We start from the raw sequence: 21,447 nt of genomic DNA on the forward strand, positions 1-21,447 counted from the left end.
GTATTGTGTTGAATCTGTAAATCAATTTAGGTAGAATTGACATCTTAACTATATTGAGTCTTCCAATCCATGAACATGGTATGCCCTTCCATCTATTTAGGTCTTCTGTGATTTCGTTTAACAGTTTCCTGTAGTTTTCTTTATATAGGTCTTTTGTCTCTTTAGTTAAATTTATTCCTAAGTATTTTATTCTTTTATTTGCAATTGTAAATGGAATTTGTTTCTTGATTTCCCCCTCAGATTGTTCATTACTAGTGTATAGAAACACTACAGATTTTTTAATGTTGATCTTGTAACCTGCCACTTTGCTGTACTCGTTTATTAGCTCTAGTAGTTTTGCTGTGGATTTTTCAGGGTTTTTGACATACAGTATCATATCATCTGCAAACCGTGATAGTTTTACTTCTTCCTTTCCAATTTTGATGCCTTGTATTTCTTTTTCTTGTGTAATTGCTCTGGCTAGAACTTCCAGCACGATATTGAATAGCAGTGGTGATAGTGGGCATCCTTGTCTTGTTCTTGATCTTAGGGGGAAAGTTTTCAGTTTTTCCCTATTGAGGATGATATCAGCTGTGGGTTTCTCATATATTCCCTTTATCATTTTAAGGAAGTTCCCTTGTATTCCTATCCTTTGACATGTTTTCAACAGGAAAGGATGTTGAATCTTGTCAAATGTCTTCTCTGCATCAATTGAGATGATCATGTGGTTTTTCTGCCTTGATTTCTTGATATGGTGTATTACATTAATTGATTTTCTTATGTTGAACAATCCTTGCATACCTGGGATGAACCCTACTTGGTAATGATGTATAATTCTTTTAATGTGCTGCTGGATTCGTTTTGCTAGAATTTTCATCTACATTGTTGTATTTATTAGCATAAAGTTGTTCATAGTATCCTGTTATTACCTCCTTTATTTCTGTGGGGTCAGTGGTTATGTTTCCTTTTCCATTTCTGATTTTATTTATTTGCGTCCTCTCTCTTCTTCTTTTTGTCAATCTTGTTTTGCCAGTCTATTTCATTTGATTGGGGAGTTCAATCCATTAACATTTAGTGTTATTATTGTTTGGACAGTACTTCCCTCTACCATTTTGCCTTTTGTATTTTATACGTTGTGCTGGTTTGAAAGGAAGTATGCCCCCTAAGAAAAGCCACGTTTTAAGCAATCAATTGAGAAAATCATCAATCTTATTGATTTTCTCATGGAACCAACTTCTGGTCTTAATGATTTTCTCAACTGTTTTCATGTTCTCAATTTCATTCATTTCTGTTCTAATCTTTGTTATTTCTTTCCTTTTGCTTGCTTTGGGGTTAGTTTGCTGTTCTTTCTCCAGTTCTTCCAGGTGGACAGTTAATTTCCTATTTTTTGCCCTTTCTTCTTTTTTGATATAGGCATTTAGGGCAATAAATTTCCCTCTTAGCACTGCCTTTGCTGTGTCCCATAAGTTTTGATATGTTGTGTTTTCATTTTCATTCGCCTCGAGATATTTACTGATTTCTCTTGTAATTTCTTCCTTGACCCACTGGTTGTTTAAGAGTGTGTTGTTGAGCCTCCACGTATTTGTGAATTTTCTGGCGCTCTGCCTATTACTGATTTCCAACTTCATTCCTTTATGATCTGAGAAAGTGTTGTGCATGATTTCAATCTTTTTAAATTTGTTCAGACTTGCTTTGTGACCCAGCATATGGTCTATCTTTGAGAATGATCCATGAGCACTTGAGAAAAAGGTGTATCCTGCTGTTGTGGGGTGTAATGTGATATAAAAGTCTGTTAAGTCTAGCTCATTTATTGTAATGTTCAAATTCTCTGTTTCTCTATTGATCCTGTCTAGATGTTTTGTCCATTGACGAGAGTGGGGAATTGAAGTCTCCAACTACTATGGTAGAAGTGTCTATTTCCCTTTTCAGTGTTTGCACTGTTTGCCTCACGTATTTTGGGGCATTCTGGTTCAGTGCATAAATATTTATGATTGTTATGTCTTCTCGTTGAATTGTTCCTTTAATTATTAGTACATAGTATCCTTCTTTGCCTCTTTTAACTGTTTAACATTTGAAGTCTAATTTGTTGGATATTAGTATAGCTACTCCTGCTCTTTTCTGATGGTTATTTGCATGAAATATCTTTTCCCAACCTTTCACTTTCAACCTATGTTTATCTTTGGGTTTAAGATGTGTTTCCTGTAGACAGCATACAGAAGGATCCTGTTTTTTAATCCATTCTGCCAGTCTATGTCTTTTGATTGGGGAGTTCAATCCATTAACATTTAGTGTTATTATTGTTTGGGCAGTACTTCCCTCTACCATTTTGCCTTTTGTATTTTATACGTTGTGCTGGTTTGAAAGGAAGTATGCCCCCTAAGAAAAGCCATGTTTTAATATAAATCTCATTTCTAAAAGGTAGAATAATCCTTATTCAATACTGTATATTTGAAACTGTAATGAGATCATCTCCCTGGTTGATGTGATTTAGTTAAGAATGGTTGTTAAACTGGATTAGGGGATGACATGTCTCCACCCATCTGAGTGGGTCTTGATTAGTTTCTGAAGCCCTATAAAAGGAGAATGAGAGATTCAGAGAGACTCAGAGAGAGCAGAGAATGCTGCAGCACCATGAAGCAGAGTTTCCACCAGCCAGCGACCTTTGGAGATGAAGAAGGAAAACACCTCCCGGGGAGCTTCATGAAACAGGAAGCCAGGAGACCAAGCTAGCAGATGACACCGTATTCGCCATGTGCCTGTCCAGCCGAGAGAGAATCCCTGACTGTGTTCGCCATGTGCCTTCTCACTTAAGAGAGAAACCGTGAACTTCATCGGCCTTCTTGAACCAAGGTATCTATCCCTGGATGCCTTTGATTAGACATTTCTATAGACTTGTTTTAATTGGGACATTTTCTCAGCCTTAGAACTGTAAACAAGCAACTTATTAAATTCCCCTTTTGAAAAGCCATTCCATTTCTGGTATATTGCATTCCGGCAGCTAGCAAACTAGAACATACATCATATCTAATTTTCCTTCTTTCTACACTCTTCTCCACATCTCTCTCTTCTGTCTTTTTGTATCTGTCTCTTGTGCTCCCTTTTATATTTCTTGCAGAGCTGGTCTCTTGGTCACAAATTCTCTTAGTGATTTTTTTGTCTGAAAATGTTTTAATTTCCCCCTCATTTTTGAAGGACAAATTCTGCTGGGTATAGAATTCTTGGTTGGCAGTTTTTCTCTTTTAGTAATTTAAATATATCATCCCACTGTCTTCTCGCCTCCATGGTTTCTGCTGAGAAATCTACACATAGTCTTATTGGGTTTCCCTTTTATGTGATGGATTGTTTTTCTCTTGCTGCTTTCAAGATCCTCTCTTTCTCTTTGACCTCTGACATTCTGACTAGTAAGTGTCTTGGAGAACATCTATTTGGATCTATTCTCTTAGGCGTGCGCTGCACTTCTTGGATCTGTAATTTTAGGTCTTTCATAAGAGTTGGGAAACTTTCAGTGATAATTTCTTCCATTAGTTTTTCTCTTCCTTTTCCCTTCTCTTCTCCTTCCAGGACACCCACAACACATATATTTGTGCGCTTCATATTATCATTCAATTCCCTGAGTCCCTGCTCATATTTTCCCATTTTTTTCCCTATAGTTTCTGTTTCTTTTTGGATTTCAGATGTTCCATCCTCCATTTCACTAATCCTAACCTCTGTCTCTTGAAATCTACCATTGTAGGTTTCCATTGTTTTTTTCATCTCTTCTACTTTATCTTTCATTCCCATATGTTCTGTGGTTTTTTCAGACTTTCCATTTCTTCTTTTTGTTCATTCCTTGCCTTCTTCATATCCTCCCTCAATTCATTGATTTGGTTTTTGATGAGGTTTTCCATTTCTGTTCATATATTCTGAATTAATTGTTTCAGCTCCTGTATCTCATTTGAACTATTGGTTTGTCCCTTTGACTGGGCCATATCTTCAATTTTCCTGGTGTGATTTGTTATTTTTTGCTCGTGTCTAGACATTTAATTACTTTAATTAGTTTATTCTGGGGATTGCTTTCACTTATCTTACCTAGGGTTTTCTTGCTAGATGAGTTTGTCGTCTGTTCTTTGACCTTCAGTTGAGCTTTTTCTGGGCCTCTAGCTTAAGTTTTGTTTAACAGAGGGTAATTTTTCAGTTCTTGTTTTCTTGTTTCTTGTCCTGCTTGTAAGATGCCTTTTCCCTCCCCACCCTTACGAGGGTCTACATAGGTATTACAGACTCCAGCCGGGTTTTCCCGGACTAAAGTGGCCTCCTATCAGGGGGAAGGAGTCACCTGCGTCAGTTTTCCCCAAGGGTGAGACCCAGCAGGTTGAAAGACTTTCCTGTGAAGTCTCTTAGGTCTGTTTTTCGTATCCTGCCCAGTATGTGGCGCTTGTCTGCCTGCGGGTCCCACCAGCAAAAGATGTTGTGGCTCCTTTAACTTTGGAAGGCTCTCCCTCCTGAAGGCATGGTGGAGACAGAGGAGAGGTTGTAGGCTGGTTTTAATGGCTTCAAATTTCCAAGCCCTGGGGTCTGAATTTCTTGATGGAGGGATTCCACCTGAGTTGGGCTTCACCTCCATTTCGTGCCCTTTCCTCTCTTTTGGTTAGCCCAATAAGTGCCCTCCGCCTTGACTAGTTTTGCCTGAGCTGGGGGCCTATTTTTAGTAGTCAGAATTTGTTTACTAATGCCACAATTGGTGTTTGGTTGGACTCAGTCCCTGCTACTATTAGAGTGTCTTTACTTTCCCTCTGGGAAGCCACCTGTGGGGGACGGGTGCCGGGCGCTGGCCGCTGTGGCTTGGGGAACTCATGGTTCCGGAGACCCACAGCCAGTCCAGCTGGTCCAGACTGGGGTACGCTGTGTGTCCGGTCACTATTGTGGCTCCAGGAGCTGTTCTGTACTGTTTCTAGTTATTTAGTAGTTGCTCTGGAGGACGAACTAAAAAGTGCACATTGCTAAGCCGCCATCTTGCCTTAATCTCTCCCCTCCCCAGACTTTTTGTAGAACATGCCTTCTTCCACTGTTCGAGGCAGTAAATGCGTATGACAAAATGGTTTCCTTACATAAATAGGGTACTCTTTTGTCTTAATTTCTTTGCTCACAGAGCCAGTCCCTCTACCTGGAATATCCTTTCCCTTTTACTGTGCACAGAAAATTCTTCAGAGCATGGCTCCAATGCTATTCCATCCAAGAAGCCTTTCTAAACTACTTAACCCAGTGCTAATGGAATAGTCACTAGCTATGTGTGACAGTCATGTCTGGATATGTTGGATTAAAGAAATAATAATAATTAAAAATTTTTAAATTATTTTCACTTGTTTCTTTACTTTTTAATGTAGCTACTAAAAATTTTAAATTACACATGGCTCATATTTTATTTATGTTGGACAGCACTGCTCTGAGCCGCAAATAATCTCACAAAGGATTTTAATTTAATTAATGGCTTCATTTCTTCAGAACTTAAGTTATTTATATAGATAACTCTTAAATCCCTTACTACACCATAACCTCTGTTAGGGCATATATCTCACACATAATTGGTAGAACAAATATTTGCTGAATGAATGAACAGGTCCCAAAATGAAATAATAATAATAGTACATACTTGGTAGAGTTCTCTTTTTTCTCAAATAATTCAAATCACCTATTCTTCAAAAGCACATTTAATTTTCATTACTTATACTTCTGTGCTCCAGAGGCTACTTCACAAGTATGTAATGCATACAATTCAATGTATGTGGAAATTACTGCAAATGAAAAAGCTATCAATTTTTCCAAGAATTATTTTTATTATTCACTGTGAGAAGTTCAAAAGAAATACAAGCAGGGGGAACAAATGTTAAAATAAATTTAGTTTGAAATGCTAGTGATCAGTGAAAGCGAGGGGTTAAGAGGTATGGTTGGTATAATTTTTTTTTCTGTTTCCGTTTTATTTCTTTTTCTGAATGGATGCAAATGTTCTAAGAAATGATGAACATGCAACTAAGTGATGATATTGTGAATTACTGATTATCTATGTTAATTTTCATTTCATTTGTTAATTTTTAAAAATTAAACAAATTAAAAAAAAAAAGAAAAGAAATACAAGCAGAACAGTGTGGTCCTACCCTTAGAAAATTTAAAAACCTCCAAGGGTAGGAATATAAGAAGATAGCACATATTTACAGGTTACAAAGCTTCTGATTGGAGAAGCCACTAGCTAGAATCAGAGGAAGAAATCTGGATTAGGTGGCCGGGTCCCGATTGGTTTTATGGGATGGGAAGGCTCCATATAGGAGAAAAAGGGAGCTTCAGATGGGGAAGGAAAAACAGACATATGAATATAATGTATGTGAGTTTTTCTAGACGGAACAGAAATCAAAGGCCAAAGTAGAAAAATAAATGGTAACAGTCACCAGTTTGAAGAAAGGAAACTGAAAAGGGTATGTGAAAACCCAGGTTCAAAACTTTCAATTAAGTTAAGGAAGTGACAATAAATTCTCAACAGCATTCACAGACGTACCATTCCAGATAGAGTATCCATAATACCAGCAAGGAACGTTATAGTTCTGAAGTTACTGTGCTGAACTAAAAACAGATGCCAGGCAACTGTGGGAGAGACCAAGAAAGTCAGGAGGACCAGGTGGTTTGTGGGTGTCACCCAGAAAAAATTAAGTACTTCTAGCTGTCAAAACTACTCACTAAAAAACTCCCACTCTTAAAACGTCTATATGCCATTCTACACACAAAACTCAGAGTCCTGTAATAAATTCAACTCCATTCAAACATTTGCTGGTTCTCTGATAGAAAATGAAACAAGGATATGTGAAATAAAGTCTTCAACACTTAATCCAGTGAACATTGTATTGTGGAGGAAAACTACACCTCTATTTAAAAATCCTTTGTCCTCTCTCTCTCACATCAGTTGTTGAACACCATTGCTTAAAACAAGGGAAGTGTTAAATGATTTGCCCAAGGTTAGAACAATTTGAATAAACAGCAGACAGGACAATAAACTAATCACTCGCTTTAAATGAACAATTCAGAAAAGATAATATGCTATTTTGACCCATAAAGACTGTTGCATCCCTGGACTTGTAAAAAAGGTTTCAAAAGCTTTGGGCATAGCAACATAATACAACAATCCAGGTCCATTTACCTTTACCAAGTTCTATGCAAGGCTGTTTCAGATCACTCCATAGATTACTTGACCTCTGTAAACCTCAGTTTTCTCATCTATAAAACGGGCATATCTAGCTAGATTTCTTGTAATGGTGCAAACATTAGGAATCTGCACAATGGTAGTACTCAAATAAATAGCAGCTACATATATTCCACACAAAAATCTAACAAACAAAACAAAAGTATAATAAATAAGTGGTCAGCCAGTTAAGGGAAATATACCTCACTTCTCTTAAATCTAGACTACTGTCTTTATAGACTTTTAAAAGAAAGACACGTTAATTTAACTATGCCTACTGCTAAAATAGCACATTTGTAAATGTCTTTGTCGGCTGTTACACTAGATTATAAGCCTAAAGCAGGGACACAGACTTTTATCTTCGGCCACCCAAAGTGTAGTACAATGCCTGGCTTGCTGAACATGACCTGAATATGAAACAATTTGATCAACCGATGCTTTTTTTTTTCAAAGGTGAACACTGCTGTTGTTTCTTATGTGGACAGAGGTAAGTACATCACACTTAACCTGTAAAATACAAACTGAAAGTCTATCTCAGACTACTTTTGAAAAAAGCCATCTTGGCCCTATAAGAGACAACTACACTTACTAATATTTCTAACACTACACTTATTGACTAATATTTCTCAGCTATCAATTATATTTATAGATTTAAATTGCGTTTCAGAAGCTCTTGGAAAACTTTCTGTTCATCTCCTCTATTCAATAATCCAATCACTGTTAGCTACACAAAAGGCCATACCCAGCTAACTGGTTTAGTAAATAAAAACAAAATTAATCACTTCTGGTCTGCCTAAATGTGCAAAGCAGTTAGGATTTATATCAGCTCATTTAATCCTAAATACCCTATGAGGTTCCATTTTACAGATTCCAAGAATAATACCCAGGGTCACACACCTATATACCACACAGCGAGGATCTAAATCAATACTAATTTTAAAATTAATGCTGTTTATGCAGTACTATCTTCTAAAGAATTAGGATTCTCAGTGCTTACTTAAGGAAAAAACAGAATGGACAATTTTTTGAAGAGCAATACAAAATTATCATAATGAGGTTTTAGAACCGGCCTTAAGCTAATTTATCCAGTTTTAAAAATCAAAATAAAATTCTGAAGTTAAAAACACCATTGGCCAAAAGTCAGTAAACTGTCAATGAAACTATAAGGTAAGACTCTTATTTGAGGATAAACAATAACAACCAGGAGGGCTCATTGTTTACTATATCGTAGCTGCCAATCTTTGTCCAGGTCAAGGCCATTCAGAAATAACTTTTCCTATTGGGTCTCAGGAAAAACAATGAAATAAACTTATCAGTCCAAGAAAAAACTTATATAACAGAGAACTGTCTGCCCCCACTCAAATTTTTTTAAAGTTATTTTCATTAACCTACAGTCAGCTAAGAATGACTCTTTCAAAGCAAAATAGGCCATCGATCATTTTCATCTCAAGTATCAAAACTATGTAACTGTGCCTATATTCAAAGATCCTTTAGCCAAGAATGCATTAATGTTGCATGAATACTGAAGGAATTGGGACCGGAGTCCCAACTGGGGACTGGTGAAGGCACCGGAGCTTCAGGAAGTGAAATTTTACTTGTCCATGTGCAAGGGGCCCAGCCGAGTCACCTTGAAATTCTGAGCCCTGAACAAAAGGTCACAAAAGCTTTTATAGTCAGATGACGTTATTAAAGACAAGGTATGAACTGTTGGGGCTGGAAGAAAATGATTGGCTGATTTAAATTGGGAAATAAATTTAAATTGGGAAATAAATTGCTTGCAATTTTACAAGGTTACAGCTGCTAGGGAGTTCAATTGGTCTTGGAGGGAGACTAGAGTCTGCTACCCATTCTAGATCTTCATTTAATTCTAGGGAAAGTTCGTAATAGAAACCGTAATAGAAATTTACGGAGGAGCCTAATCTTGCTACTCCTGCCCCTTTTCCTCTAGCTATGCCAGTTCCAATTAAGACTTGAAGCAAATAAGGCCATTTTTTGTCGCTTATGCTTTTTTGGCCACCTGGGTTTTAAGGCCTGATTAAATTCTACTTCAGCGTATACAGATAATTCTGGAGTTAAGTATACGGTGTGCATTTCCTATCCAGTGTGCTTCCAGACATTTATAAGCTGAGCCTACTCATAAAAAGAATATTCCGGGGGAACCACATTGGATGATATTTGCCGGGGGAGGGGAGGTTGTCTGGTTTTTGATACATAGGTGTCCAGGGATGGTTCCAAGTGATTCACCTTTCAATGAAAGGTTTCCCTAAAGGCAGGTTAAGTTATTTCCTGGAATTGCTAAACGAACATTCTAGGCAACAGGGCCGAGGAGTATAGTCTGGTTTTTGGCTAGTGGTTGTATATAATTTTGAGTGGGTTGATGAGGCAAAGGAATGCCTACAAATACATTTCACACAAGGGGAAGACAAAGCCAACATGCACTGAGTTGTTTGCTGGCATTATGGAGAAGTGCATAGGTGGCATTGAGCATGCGTGCTATTTGACGTGTGGGGTTTATAGACTGGCTAAGATGGCTGAGACCTGAGGTTTGCTTGCTGGTACTTAGGCCCCTGAGCTAATGTTATAAGTTGTTTTTTAACTTCTTTGACCTGTTACTCTTTAGCCTGATCTTGGACTCCTCCTCCATTGCTCATGCCTGCATGTGTGTAATAAGTCCAGCAAGCCAGCTGCCCGGGCTGTCCATAAGCTGCGCAATTTCCCCCGAACTCAATGGTGCCTATCCAAGATGTGTGTCCTCCGCCTTGCCAACATAATTTAGCTTGGGAGCAGGTGTAGCAGGCTGCTGGTATGTAAGTTTGGGCAGAATAATGCCTAGATCTATGTGATCCTTTGTAATAGTTATTTCAACCTGGGAAATTATTGCTGCTATTTTTAGAAGGATAAGCAGGATAAGGCACAAATACATCCTACCAGGCAGAGGTACATTAAAGCAATTAGAATTTTTTTCTAGTAGGTTCCATTCTTTGGAGCTACTGCTGCTAGTCCGATACTGAACAGCAAGGTGAGGAGCCCAACTGGGAGTAGTATCCAGCAGTTCATATAATAGCATAACAGTTATGTGGTTAGGAAAGGTGAGGAGGGTTAGAATTTTGGTTAGTCAAAATAAAAGGGAGGTATTCAGACCAGTCTGTAGTCCTCAAGCTTCAGCCATGCACAGATCAGTCAGCTTCCTGGGGTGACTGAAGCAGGGCGTGAAGATTTCCTCAAGCTTCAGCCGTGCGTGGACTAGCTGCTTCCGGTGAGCTAGAGCAGGGCAACAATGGTCATTTAGGCCTCAGTCGTGGGCTGGTTAGCTGATCTTGGCTGCAATGGAGGAAGGCGTGGTGGCTTCTGGAGAATGACGTGCGTTGGGTGCTCAGGATCAGGGGTACACTCCCAGGGGTCATCTGCAGTGGTCCTACTGACCCAGGAGTGGTGAATCCACGGGATGATTTCTGCAACTCTGACAGCTGTTGGGGTAGCTAAAAAACACGGTAAGGGCCTCTCCATTGAGGCTGGAGGGAGCCTTTTTTCCAGTCTTTAACCCATACCAAGTCCCCAGTGCAAACTCATGTATGGGGGGGGGGGTAAATGCTGAAAGGCTCAGATACTGCTTCTAATGCTTTTCCTTTTAATTCATTTAGAACCCATCCCAACTGAACTAAGTGTTGGGTTAGGCTTAAGTTCTCAATCTCTCTGAGGTTTCCCTACAAGACTCTGGTAAGGGGTGGTAGCCTTCCATACACTAGTTCAAAGGGGGAGAAACTTATTTTCTTTGTGGGGGCAGATCTAATTCTAAACAGAACTATAGGGAGCACCTATACCCAGGTCAGTTTTGTCTCCTGACAGATTTTCTTTAATTGCCCCTTTAAAGTCCGATTCAGGACCACGGTGGCTCAGCAGGCAAGGACGCTTGCCTGCCGTGCCAGAGGACCCGGGTTCAGTTCCCAGTGCCTGCCCATGTTAAAAAAAAAAAAAGTCCGATTCAACCACTCTAGTTTTCCACTACTTTGAGGCCAGTAGGCAGTGTGGAGCTTCCAAGTTATCTGCAAGGCTTTTGCTAGCTTTCAGAGGGTCTCAGCTACAAAAGTGGAGTAAGTTGTTAGAGCCTGTAAGCAGCATTCCATACTGAGGAATGATGTCTTTTAAAAGGGCTCACACCACCTCCTGGGTTGTTTCTGAGTGGGTGGGGTATACTTCTATCCAATCTGAGAAGGTGCAGGAGATAGTGAAATCACTGGGCCCGTGGCAGCTCTGTGAAGTCTACTTGTAAATCTTCGAACGGACTCAGACCTGCTAACTGGATGTTCAGACCTCCCATCCTGGCACTGGGCTGCCTGGCTTTGTTTTTCTGGCAGGTGACACACCTTTTACATGCTAGATTCACCCAAGAGGGGAACTTGGGTATGGAGAGGTGAGTGCCCAAACTAGCATGAGGGCCTTTTCCCCAAAATGAGTTTGATAGTGAACATTTTTCACTAGGGGCCAGGCTAGGCTTTCACAGATGGCGATATGTCCATGGTGCAGGACCCACCACGCATCATGGCATTTCTTCCCTTCCCTCTCTAGCCAGTGGCCCTCTGACTTGGAATAGTTCGGCTTTTCTCTCCACTGCTGTAATGGGTGGGGGATGAGGAGAGCAAAGAGCAGTTTATGCTCTGGAAGGAACACCAGCTGTCCCTGTGGTGCTTGTTTGGCAGCTGAGTCTGCCTTGCGGTTGCCTTTTACAGTTAAGGAGTCTCCCTTCTGGTGGCCACGGCAATGGACAACAGTCACGGCAGAAGGGGCCGAGACTTCCTCATGTAAGGCCAGGATTTCTGGCCCAGGCTTGATAGGCTTCCCCCCTGCCGATATTAGCCTTCACTCTTTGTATAATGTCCCATGCACATGGAGGGTTGTGAACGCATAGTTTGAGTTGGTATATATACTGGCTTCTTGTCCTGCTGCCAACTGCAGACCCCAGGTGAGCACTATGAGTTAGGCTTTTTGGGCAGATGTCCCTGAGGCTAGGGCCTTTGCCTCTAGTATGTCTACTAGGGTGACAACTGCATATCCAAGGTAACGTATCCCATTTTTTACTATGCTGCTTCCATTGGTGAACAATTCAATGCCAGGACATTTTAACGGTTGGTCTTTCAGATCTGGGTGCCTGGAGTAGACTTCGTCCACAGTCTCTATGCAGTCGTGTTTTGCAGGCCCCAACCCAACAGGCAGCAGGGTGGCAGGGTTCAGGGTTTGGAAGACGCCAGGTATAAGTTTAGCGTTTCATACAGAGTGGCCTGGTACTTGGTGAGTCTTGCATCTGACAACCAGAGGTGCCCCTTTTGCTCCATAAGACTGTTGACTGAATGGGGAACCAGGACAGTCAGTTCCTGGTCAAATGTGAGCTTTCTGGCCTCATGGACTAGGAGGGTGGTGGCAGGTACAGCTCTTAGGCAGGAAGGCCATCTTAATGCTACATTGTCCCACTGTCTGGAGAGGTAGACTATAGGCCTCTTCCATGATTCAAGGGTCTGGGTTAAGACCCTGATGGCTGTCCCTTTCTGCTCATAGATGAACAGGGTGAAGGTTTTTTTTTTTTTAAGTCCAGGAGGCCTAGATTTGGGGCCTGTGTAGGTACCACCTTTAGATGCTGGAAAGCACGCTCTTGTTCGGTCCCCCACAGGAATGGGTCCTTATTGCCCTCCTTTGTGACTTCATAGAGGGGTCTCGCTAGGAGTACATAGTTCAGGATCCAGGATCTGCAGAACCCAGTTGCCCCTAGAAACTCCCCAACCTGTTTTCTGGAAGTTGGTGCCGGGAATGACACAAACTACTTGTTTGCGCTCCAGTCCCAGTCTTTGGTCCCTTGCGGTAGGTAAAAACTCAGATATCTGACTTGCTGCTGGCAGATTTGGGCCTTTTTCTGGGATACACAGAACCCTGCCTGGTCCAGGTGACGGAGAAGGCACTCTGTTCCTTGCTCATAGTCACTGAGGGATTCAGTGGCAAGCACAAGGTCATCTACACATTGTAGGACAGGGCAGTTGTAATTTTTGGCTGGGAACAACTGTAGATCCTTCCCCAGTGCTCGCCCAAAATCAGTAGGGGAGTTTTTGAACTCCTGAGGCAACCAAGTCCAAGTATACTGTCTTCTGGTTTCCATGGAGGGCCTTTCCAATTCAAAAGCGAGTACTTCCTGGCTGACTGGGGCTATCCAGATGCAGAAAAAGGCATCCTTCAAGTCCAAGCACATGAACCATCTGGCTTTTCCTGGGACCAGGCTGAGGAGGGTACACAGGTTAGGAACCATGGGGTGAATGGCTCCCTTGGCTGCTCGCAGGTCTTGGACCAGGCAAAATTCCCGTTTGAGCTTTTTTCACAGGTAGCAGCAGGGTGTTCCACAGGGAGTTACAGGGCCGGATAATCTGGTGGGATTCCAGCCTCACCAAATGGCCCCGAATCCCCTTGAGGGCCTTCTGAGGGATTGAGCACTGTCACACTGCCATGGGGTGTGCCATGGGCTTCAGGGCAGTTACCACTGTGGGGAAGAGTTTGGCTAGGCCTGGTGGGTTGTGCTCAGCCTAGACACTTGGAATGTCCGGGAATGGAAGGCTACAGCAGACCTCCCCTCCTGCTTCAGACTCCTCATGCAGACACCACTCTTTGCCAGCTTTGTGGTTAGGAATAGGATCTTTTGTGGGCCATCAATTTTTAAATAGGCTTCTCCTTCAGGGCCAAAGTAATTTGGGAATGCAGTTTCCGGAGGAGGCCCTGTCCCAGTACTTAGGGCACTGAGGCATGTACAAGAACTGGTGTGACACCAAGTGACCCTCAATGCTGCATTCTCTGGCCTTCAGGAATGGCTTCTTCCACACTATACCAGTGGCACCCACTATGTCTACTGTTCGGCCGAAAAATGGGCGAGCATCCCACAGGGGCTGGGTTATTACTGAGTGTCTGGCACCAGTATCCACCACAAAGTCCATTGTTGGGTCCCCTAATTTCACTCTGAGCATGGGTTCCTGGGGGCCTAAAAATATGGAACCCGGGTCTGTCCTAGGCAGAGCTCATCGACAGCCAAGATGATGGTGTTTGGATCCAGATGAGGCCTGGAGCCAGTGCCCTGCCTCCCTCTGCCTGTTAATAGGACGGCCTTATGGGGACACTCGTCTTCCAATGCCCCTCCTCCTTGCAGAAAGCATACTGGTTTCGCCCCAGGGGTGCTCAGGACCGTCAGGTTGTTTTTGGTCAGGGCCCTTGGTCTCACTTCTCAAAGGCAGCAGCAATCATCTGAGCCTTTTCCCTGAACTCCCGTTTCTTTTCCTTGGCCCCTACTTGGTCCCTATTGATAAACATCCTCGTGGCCACCTCTTATCAGCTGGCTCATGTTCATGCCCACAAATCTACCTAGTTTCTGGAGCTTACGCCAAATGTTGGGGGCTGCTTGTCCCACAAAGGTGGGGTTTACCAACATTTGGTTCTCTGGGGCCTCAGGATCAAACGGTGCGTATTGCAGAAGGTTTCCACCAATCACTCAAGATAATTCATGCGGGGGCTCATCTGGCTTCTGCAAGACCTCTTTGACCTTGGTCATGTTGGTAGACTTTTCGGCTGCCTTTCTGTTGAAGGGACTGCAACTCTGCATCAGTGTTTGGGTCCCACTCTGGGTCCTCTCCTGGAAAATTGTGGGTGGCGTATTGGGTTGGGTCTAAGGTGCCATCGGGGATGATTTCCTCCAGGTGCTTCTGTGCCGCCGCTACCATGCGCCGACATTTCTCAGTGCTGAGGAGAGTTATAAGCAGCCAGGTGGGCTGGTGAGTCTGGACAATGGACTGGAGCAGGTCCATCATTTCCTGGGCTTCTCAGTGTAGGATGGCATATGATTCTTCCAGTTCAGTAGGTCAGCAGGAGTGACGGAAAAATATATGAAGTTTCTTCTCCCTTCCTGATAGTCTCCCTGAGCACTGACATAGGGAGGTCCTCAGGTTTCTCTCAGAGGCATTAAGGTCGTGGCCACAGGTGGAGGGGCCGCACCTGGCCGGGGCCATAGCTGCGGCGGCTCAGGGAGTCCAGGGATGGCCAGGCTTTCCGGAGCCTCAGGTGATACTTCTGGGTTGCTTAGGGGGGACGGAGGTCGCTGTGGAGGAGCTTGGCAGGGCCACAGGTGTTGGTGGTATGATGTAAGGCAGGAGGTTTTCTTCTTCTGGTGCACTGGATAAAACTAGGACCTTGGGCTTGCCGCCTGGTTCCCTGAAAGACTTCTCTACCACTTGGGCAAGAAACACCTGGCACTGTCCATAAAGGCAAGTCTTTATCCACCCTGGCTTCTTCTTCGCAATCTCCAGACAGGTGGCAATGTACGGAAACTGATCTGGGTGTCCAAGTGTCCCTAACACTACACTATAAACTGCCTTTACCTTTTCTAACTAAGAAGTTCCTTCAGATAGCCAATCTACCCCAAAGGTGGGCCATTCTAGCATAAAGGATTTTCTGAGTTGACCGGGGGTCAGCTTGACTCCCTAATCATCAGCAAAAGCCTTTTTAAAGTTGGACATCATGCACCGCAACAGTGTTTCACTAGATTCCTGCCCCCCACCCTATATCGGCGGAGCCAATGGTTAGGGAAGGGTTTACAAAGAACAAAGAGATTTTAGATAATCTAGCACTTCATTCGGGCTGGTCACTCCCTAGCAAGAACAGTGGGCATCTCTTGGCTTCGGCGGTCTGGTATAAATGCCCAGCCAGCCCCTATTTCGAGGTTGCCCACCCTTAAAAAGGTATGAGGATCACCATGGACTGGCAGAATCCAAACTCACTCGTGGCCTGGTGCTCGGCTCCTGTGGCCCAGGACTACCACTCACTCAGTCACGCACATTCAATCGACATTCCTCCCACACCGCCCTTCCTGAAACCGAATCTGAAGACTTCCATTTCCCTTGGTCCTGTACCATGGAGACTGGTACTCAGAGAGTCTTAGGGGTTCATCAGTCCACCCTTCCACTCAGGCCCCTGGCCTTCTACGAGTGGGCTGATAACATGACACACCCAAGTGCTTACCAGCCAGATGGGTGGTGCTCCCAGCGATCTGGTTCCTGAAACTGTCCCAGATCCGTCGCCGCTCCGGCGGTGATGAGCGCCCCAGCCGGGGAGGCCGGGATTCCGAAAGACGGGGAAATCCCCAGTGCTGGTACTGGATTCCGTCGGGTCTCTGGTCCAGGCGACGTCGCCGCCGTGGGCGAGGGAGGTGATAATGTCACCAGCTCTCGGTCCAGGATGTGCCCTCAGAAATGTTGCGCGAATACCGAAGGAATTAGGACCAAGGCACCGGAGCTTCAGGAAGCAAGATTTTATTCGTCCGTGCACACAGGGCCCAGCCGAGTCACCTCGAAAGTCTGAGCCCCAAACAAAAGGTCACAAAACCTTTTATAGTCAGGATGACGTTATTAAAGACAAGGTACGAAGTGGTGGGGTTGGAAGAAAACGACTGGCTGATTTAAATTGGGAAAGACTTGAGGTTGGGTTTACAGAAGTGGATGAGCGGTTAGGGGAGGGGTTTCTCCACAGGAATTTATCTTGCCTTGTCCACGTGTAATTTTACCGGTTCTTGGGGCAAACTTCCTGTTTACGTGTAGTTCCAACCGTTCAGAGGAATTTGAGGAATTCTTAACCAGGAGGTAGACTGCTTGGTTGTGCAAGGAGGGGTGAGGGCCTGCTGACTATAAGGGTCTACCTACTACATTAAGAATTGGCTTTTAGCACACACATTGCTAGTTTTTATTTCCTCCTTAAGTATTTCCCTCCTAAAATTCCCTTTGAATCCAGTTCCAACTGCTCATTTTTCTATCATGACAAACAGAGGACTTCTAGAATCATATTCCAGTAAAAAGCAAAATGGTTTAAAGCTTGGAAGGTACTATTACATCACTATAATTCCTTGACTCTTAGCAAGCATGAATTGCCACTTACCCTAAAAATTGAAGGAAACAAGGAACTTACAGTACTTTAATAGTAAATTTTAAGTTCATTCTTTAAACTATCCCCATTTAAAGGAAAAGGGCTTAGTTTCATGCCACAGAAAAAGTAAGTAGCATAACAGAATGTTATAATTTAGAACTTACTCTCTACTTACGTAGACATTCTCTTATCTCTTCCAACAAAATATGGAAAATCTAAAAATCTACAGAGAAAGCACTATGACAAAAATTAATGCTGGTTCTGACCAAATTCCATTAGGTGAAAAACCTAGGAATGGGTAAGTTAAACAGTGTGCCACAACATAACCAATGAACTTTCTCCCTAGTATAAAGCAAATACTAGAAAAACTGGATTTTTCACCAGGTTACTTTCTGATGTACACCAGCAGTATTCTGCAATCGCTACAGGCTAGAATGGCTGTATTTCCCTTCCAATAAATTACATTATATCTATGTACAAAAACAGTTAAAATTCCTGTTCAAACACATTTACTTTAATAGAATACATATAAAGAAAAAAATAAGGATTAAATGGTATTCACAGGGAAGGGATACATGTGTTGCTCCACCAGGGATGCTTAGAACAAACCCAGACTGCCTGGGTTTGATTCCTGGCTCTAGCACTTACCAGCTGTGTGAATAGGGGAAAATTATTTAACTTCTCCGTGCCTCAGTTTCCCTATCTGTAAAATGGGGTCAACAGTATTTAACTACTGTTGGCTGCTTTGAAAAACTGAGTTAATATATGTAAAGTGCTTACAACAAAGCTTGGCACATAGGAAGTGATTTAAGTGGTAGCTATTATTATCACAAACTAATTGTCTTATACTTATTGGCTGGTGAATAAATCACAAATGGATGGATTCTATACATCTATTCAAGTGTTCATGAATATGGTCAAATAACATTTACTAAATACCTGCTATATGCCAGAAGCTTATTAGAGTTTGTCACAACATCCCCTAAAGACTGTGTTACCATTCCCATTGTACAGATGAGAAAATGGACTCAGAATGACTACAGATAATATACACCAAGTAAAATTCTTTAATAATATATCAATTTTTAAAAGAAACATACGTGCAAATCAGAGTTGGATCTTGGAATGCAAATAGCATAAGAAGCCATTAACAGTGAATTCTAATTAAAAAAACAACAAAATGGAAAGCTTATATTTAACAATTTACAGTTTGCAAAAAGATTTCAGGACAATTCTGGAGATAGGGAAACTAAAAAACAGAAATTAAATAACATACTAAGATAAGGCATGTTATTCAGTAAGACCTGACTCAAATTTATCTGACTCTAGGTTGAGTGCTTTTTCTGCTTCTGTATCTGCACAGCCAAATGGACAAAATGTACTTTTTGCAGTGGCTCAAATCTTTGGAGACTGCCTAGGGAACTAGCATCACGGGAATTTGCTCAGCCTAGTTTTATGGAGACTGCCTCCAGATCTATACAGCTCCAATTCTAAAATGGCTCCAACATAACACAAGCAATGCACGATGGGAAATATACTGAAAATTATAGGGTAGGAGTCATACTCCAAGGGCTGACAGTCCATAAATATTTGCTAGTGCTGAAAGAGGATATTCAATCTAAAAACTAGGTGTGTGGTCTAGGTCAAATCACCTCATTTCTCATGAAGACTTCATCTATAAGGCAGGTGAATGGTTTCTTATCTCATTGAAGGAAAAGGCTAGGAAAATAATTCAGCAGTTGCTACTAGATTATTGGCCCTCCATTTTGAAGGCTAAACTTAAATTCTAGCTTAAGCCCAATAAAACTGACAGATTTTACCCTCATCATCATGCGAGCTACTAAGGGCATGGATTCAAGAAAAATGAGGGGCCCAGACTACCAAGATGTCTCAAACAGGAAAGGGGGTGCACTGGAAAACAGTCAAGAAGAAACTCAGTATGAGTCAAGTAAAATTTATACATAGAAATTTCCAGCAGGAAAATGCAAAAGGCTGAGTAGCCACATGTCCAATTCTATAAACTACATATGTGTGTGGTTTCAAGAACCGAGACAGAATGAGAAGTGATGACAATTTTCATATTCTTACAAGTCCTTCACCTTTTTGTTTTGGCTCCTACGGCTGTCTGACTCTATATGTTCAAAAAGCATCTTGCCAAATTCCATCTCCCATATCAGACAAGTAAAATCAAGGTCTGATGCTTTCTAGCCTTACCAAAAAGAAATGCAGTGAGGGCAAGGATAAGAGACATACATTTTTAAAGAAGGCTGGCAACCTGTCTTACCAATGCTGACACCTTTGAAAACCCCATTACACGAGCGATCTCCATTTGCAAAAGACACATCTGTCAAAAATGTACTCATCATTTCTAAAGAAATGTCATCTTCTATAAAAAAAAGGAGGGGGGCCAAATCACTCCCACAGTTTCCCAGCCATCAGGGTAGCCACCAGGCAAATTACAGACCAAAAAACGTGCTAACATACAGTATGGGGGAATTTGGGGCGAGGACACAAAAGAATCTGTGATTAAATGATAGTAAATACCGTGGGGAAAAAACTCTGATTCTCAGTCCCTGATATTTTTTCCTGGGGATCCAACCTGATTCAGTAACCGGCTCCAATAAATGCCATTTTTTTAATTCAAACCTCAACCCTGTGCTTCCCAGGAAATGTAGGATCCCGCCAGGCCCCATAATCAGTGAAAGATGATGAAATGGCTTTACTGCAAAATGGAGCGGGGGTGGGGGTGGGGGGGGTTACGTCTTCCTGTCTCCCAAGGTTAAACCCCTTACTCACCCAGAGGAAATCAAGCAGGGCACTGGAGCTCAACAACCCTCCCGCATTTGGTTAAATTTTAATTTACGGAAACCAGAAAGCGAGGAGAGGGATAACAGGGTTGAAAGGACCAGTTTTCTCCGCCCAAGGCGCGGGGTGAGGTCGTGAGAAGATCGAAATTTGGGAGGGTCAGCCTTCCCTTCCGGCCCGGTGATGAGCCGCACCCCGCCCGCCGGGCAGGGCCGCAGGCAGCGAGGGAGGCCCCGGCCTCCAGAAGAGGGAAAGGGCCCAGCCCCGGAAACAGGGAGGGGCCGAAGAGAAGCAGGACCGCGCCGCAGGCGGCCGCGAGGGGCTGAGGAGGCCCCGCGCCGCTGCCCCCGGGGCCCACCCGCGGACCTCCAGAGCCGCCGGCGGAGGGGAGTCTCGGGCTAAGGCCCCGGGGGCCTAAGGAGGGCCCGCGCCGCACTCACCGTGGAGGGCTGCAGGAGGCAAAAGCGCTAACGAGCGAAGCCCCGAGAGCTGTGGCCGCTTCCTTCCCAAGCCTGCTCCTCGGGCGGCGGCGGCAGTGTCGGTGGCGGCGGCGGCGGCGGCTACCCGGGGTGGGAATCGGCGGCGGCAGTGGCGGCAGCTCCACTTCCGCTCCGGTCACCACTTCCGCTTTGGCCCAAGCCCCGCCCCACCCCTGCGCCGTTTCCTCATTGGGCAACGGGGACACGGGGCTGCCCCGGCAGCCCGAGAGGGGCGCTGATGGAGCGAGGAGGAAGAAGAGGCCAAGTCAGGGTTGCAACCGGGTGGGGAGGGCGGAGGGCCCGGGGTGGATGCTAGGAGGAGGCGGCGGTGGGGAAAGGAGCGGAAATGAAGACGCGAGCGGGAAGAGGAGGTGGGAGGGGACAGGGCGGAGCTGGGGGCGATGGTCAAGAAATGAACCTGAGGGAACAAGAAACACTGGGAGAGGAGTTTGGGGTGGGATGGGACGTGGACCTGAGGGCGAGGGTTGTCCTGCCGCGGAAGGCCTAGAGATTCCGAGGGTCATCGGTTCCCACCCCATCCCAAGAGTAATACTCACGGGATCGGGGACTTAAGTCCATCCCCTCATGCTGTGTGCTTTGGGAGACACGCCTGAGGGAAGGACAGAAATTGCTCATCTCTAAGTTTTCACTTAGTCTTCCCTTCAACCCTTTAAGGTTCATATTATTTCTTCATTTCGAAGACCAAAGAAGCCACGTGTAGCGCCATTCGAACCCGTGAAGGTCATTTTAAGAGGCTTATGTGCATGATGTCTTCACTATGTACTTCCCGAGGCTCACAGAGGAAGCTTCTGGGAAGGAAACAGGCCTCCCATGTTCCCTCATCCCCATGACAGCTCTCACCATTAATGCTCTGTGATAGCTGACTCGTCAACCCATTTCTTCACAATGCCCCTCACTTCTGCTCCCTATCCCTCTCATTCATGCTTTTAAAAAATATTTATTGAGCACCTACTATATTCCCAGGCTTTGCACTTAGTGCAGGGGACCCAACAAAGAACAACACAGACAAGGTCTTGTTGTCTTGAAGTT

At 43.6% G+C, this 21,447-nt stretch overlaps 1 protein-coding gene across 2 annotated transcripts in view; it reads right to left on the reverse strand.

Moving 5' to 3' along the window:
• YWHAB (tyrosine 3-monooxygenase/tryptophan 5-monooxygenase activation protein beta) overlaps window positions 1-20,523 on the reverse strand; it is a 45,204-nt gene extending 24,681 nt beyond the window's left edge. The window contains exon 1 of one of the 2 annotated variants that reach the window (XM_077168048.1): window positions 20,359-20,523. The gene's annotated coding sequence lies outside the window, so the exon portion shown is untranslated. Of the gene's footprint in view, window positions 1-19,909; window positions 20,067-20,358 lie in introns of those variants that run through there. The other variant, XM_077168042.1, reaches the window with a different exon arrangement.
• Between the last annotated feature and the right edge of the window lie 924 nt (window positions 20,524-21,447).

Source organism: Tamandua tetradactyla, chromosome 1, assembly GCF_023851605.1.
Source record: "Tamandua tetradactyla isolate mTamTet1 chromosome 1, mTamTet1.pri, whole genome shotgun sequence".
Taxonomy (NCBI): domain Eukaryota; kingdom Metazoa; phylum Chordata; class Mammalia; order Pilosa; family Myrmecophagidae; genus Tamandua; species Tamandua tetradactyla.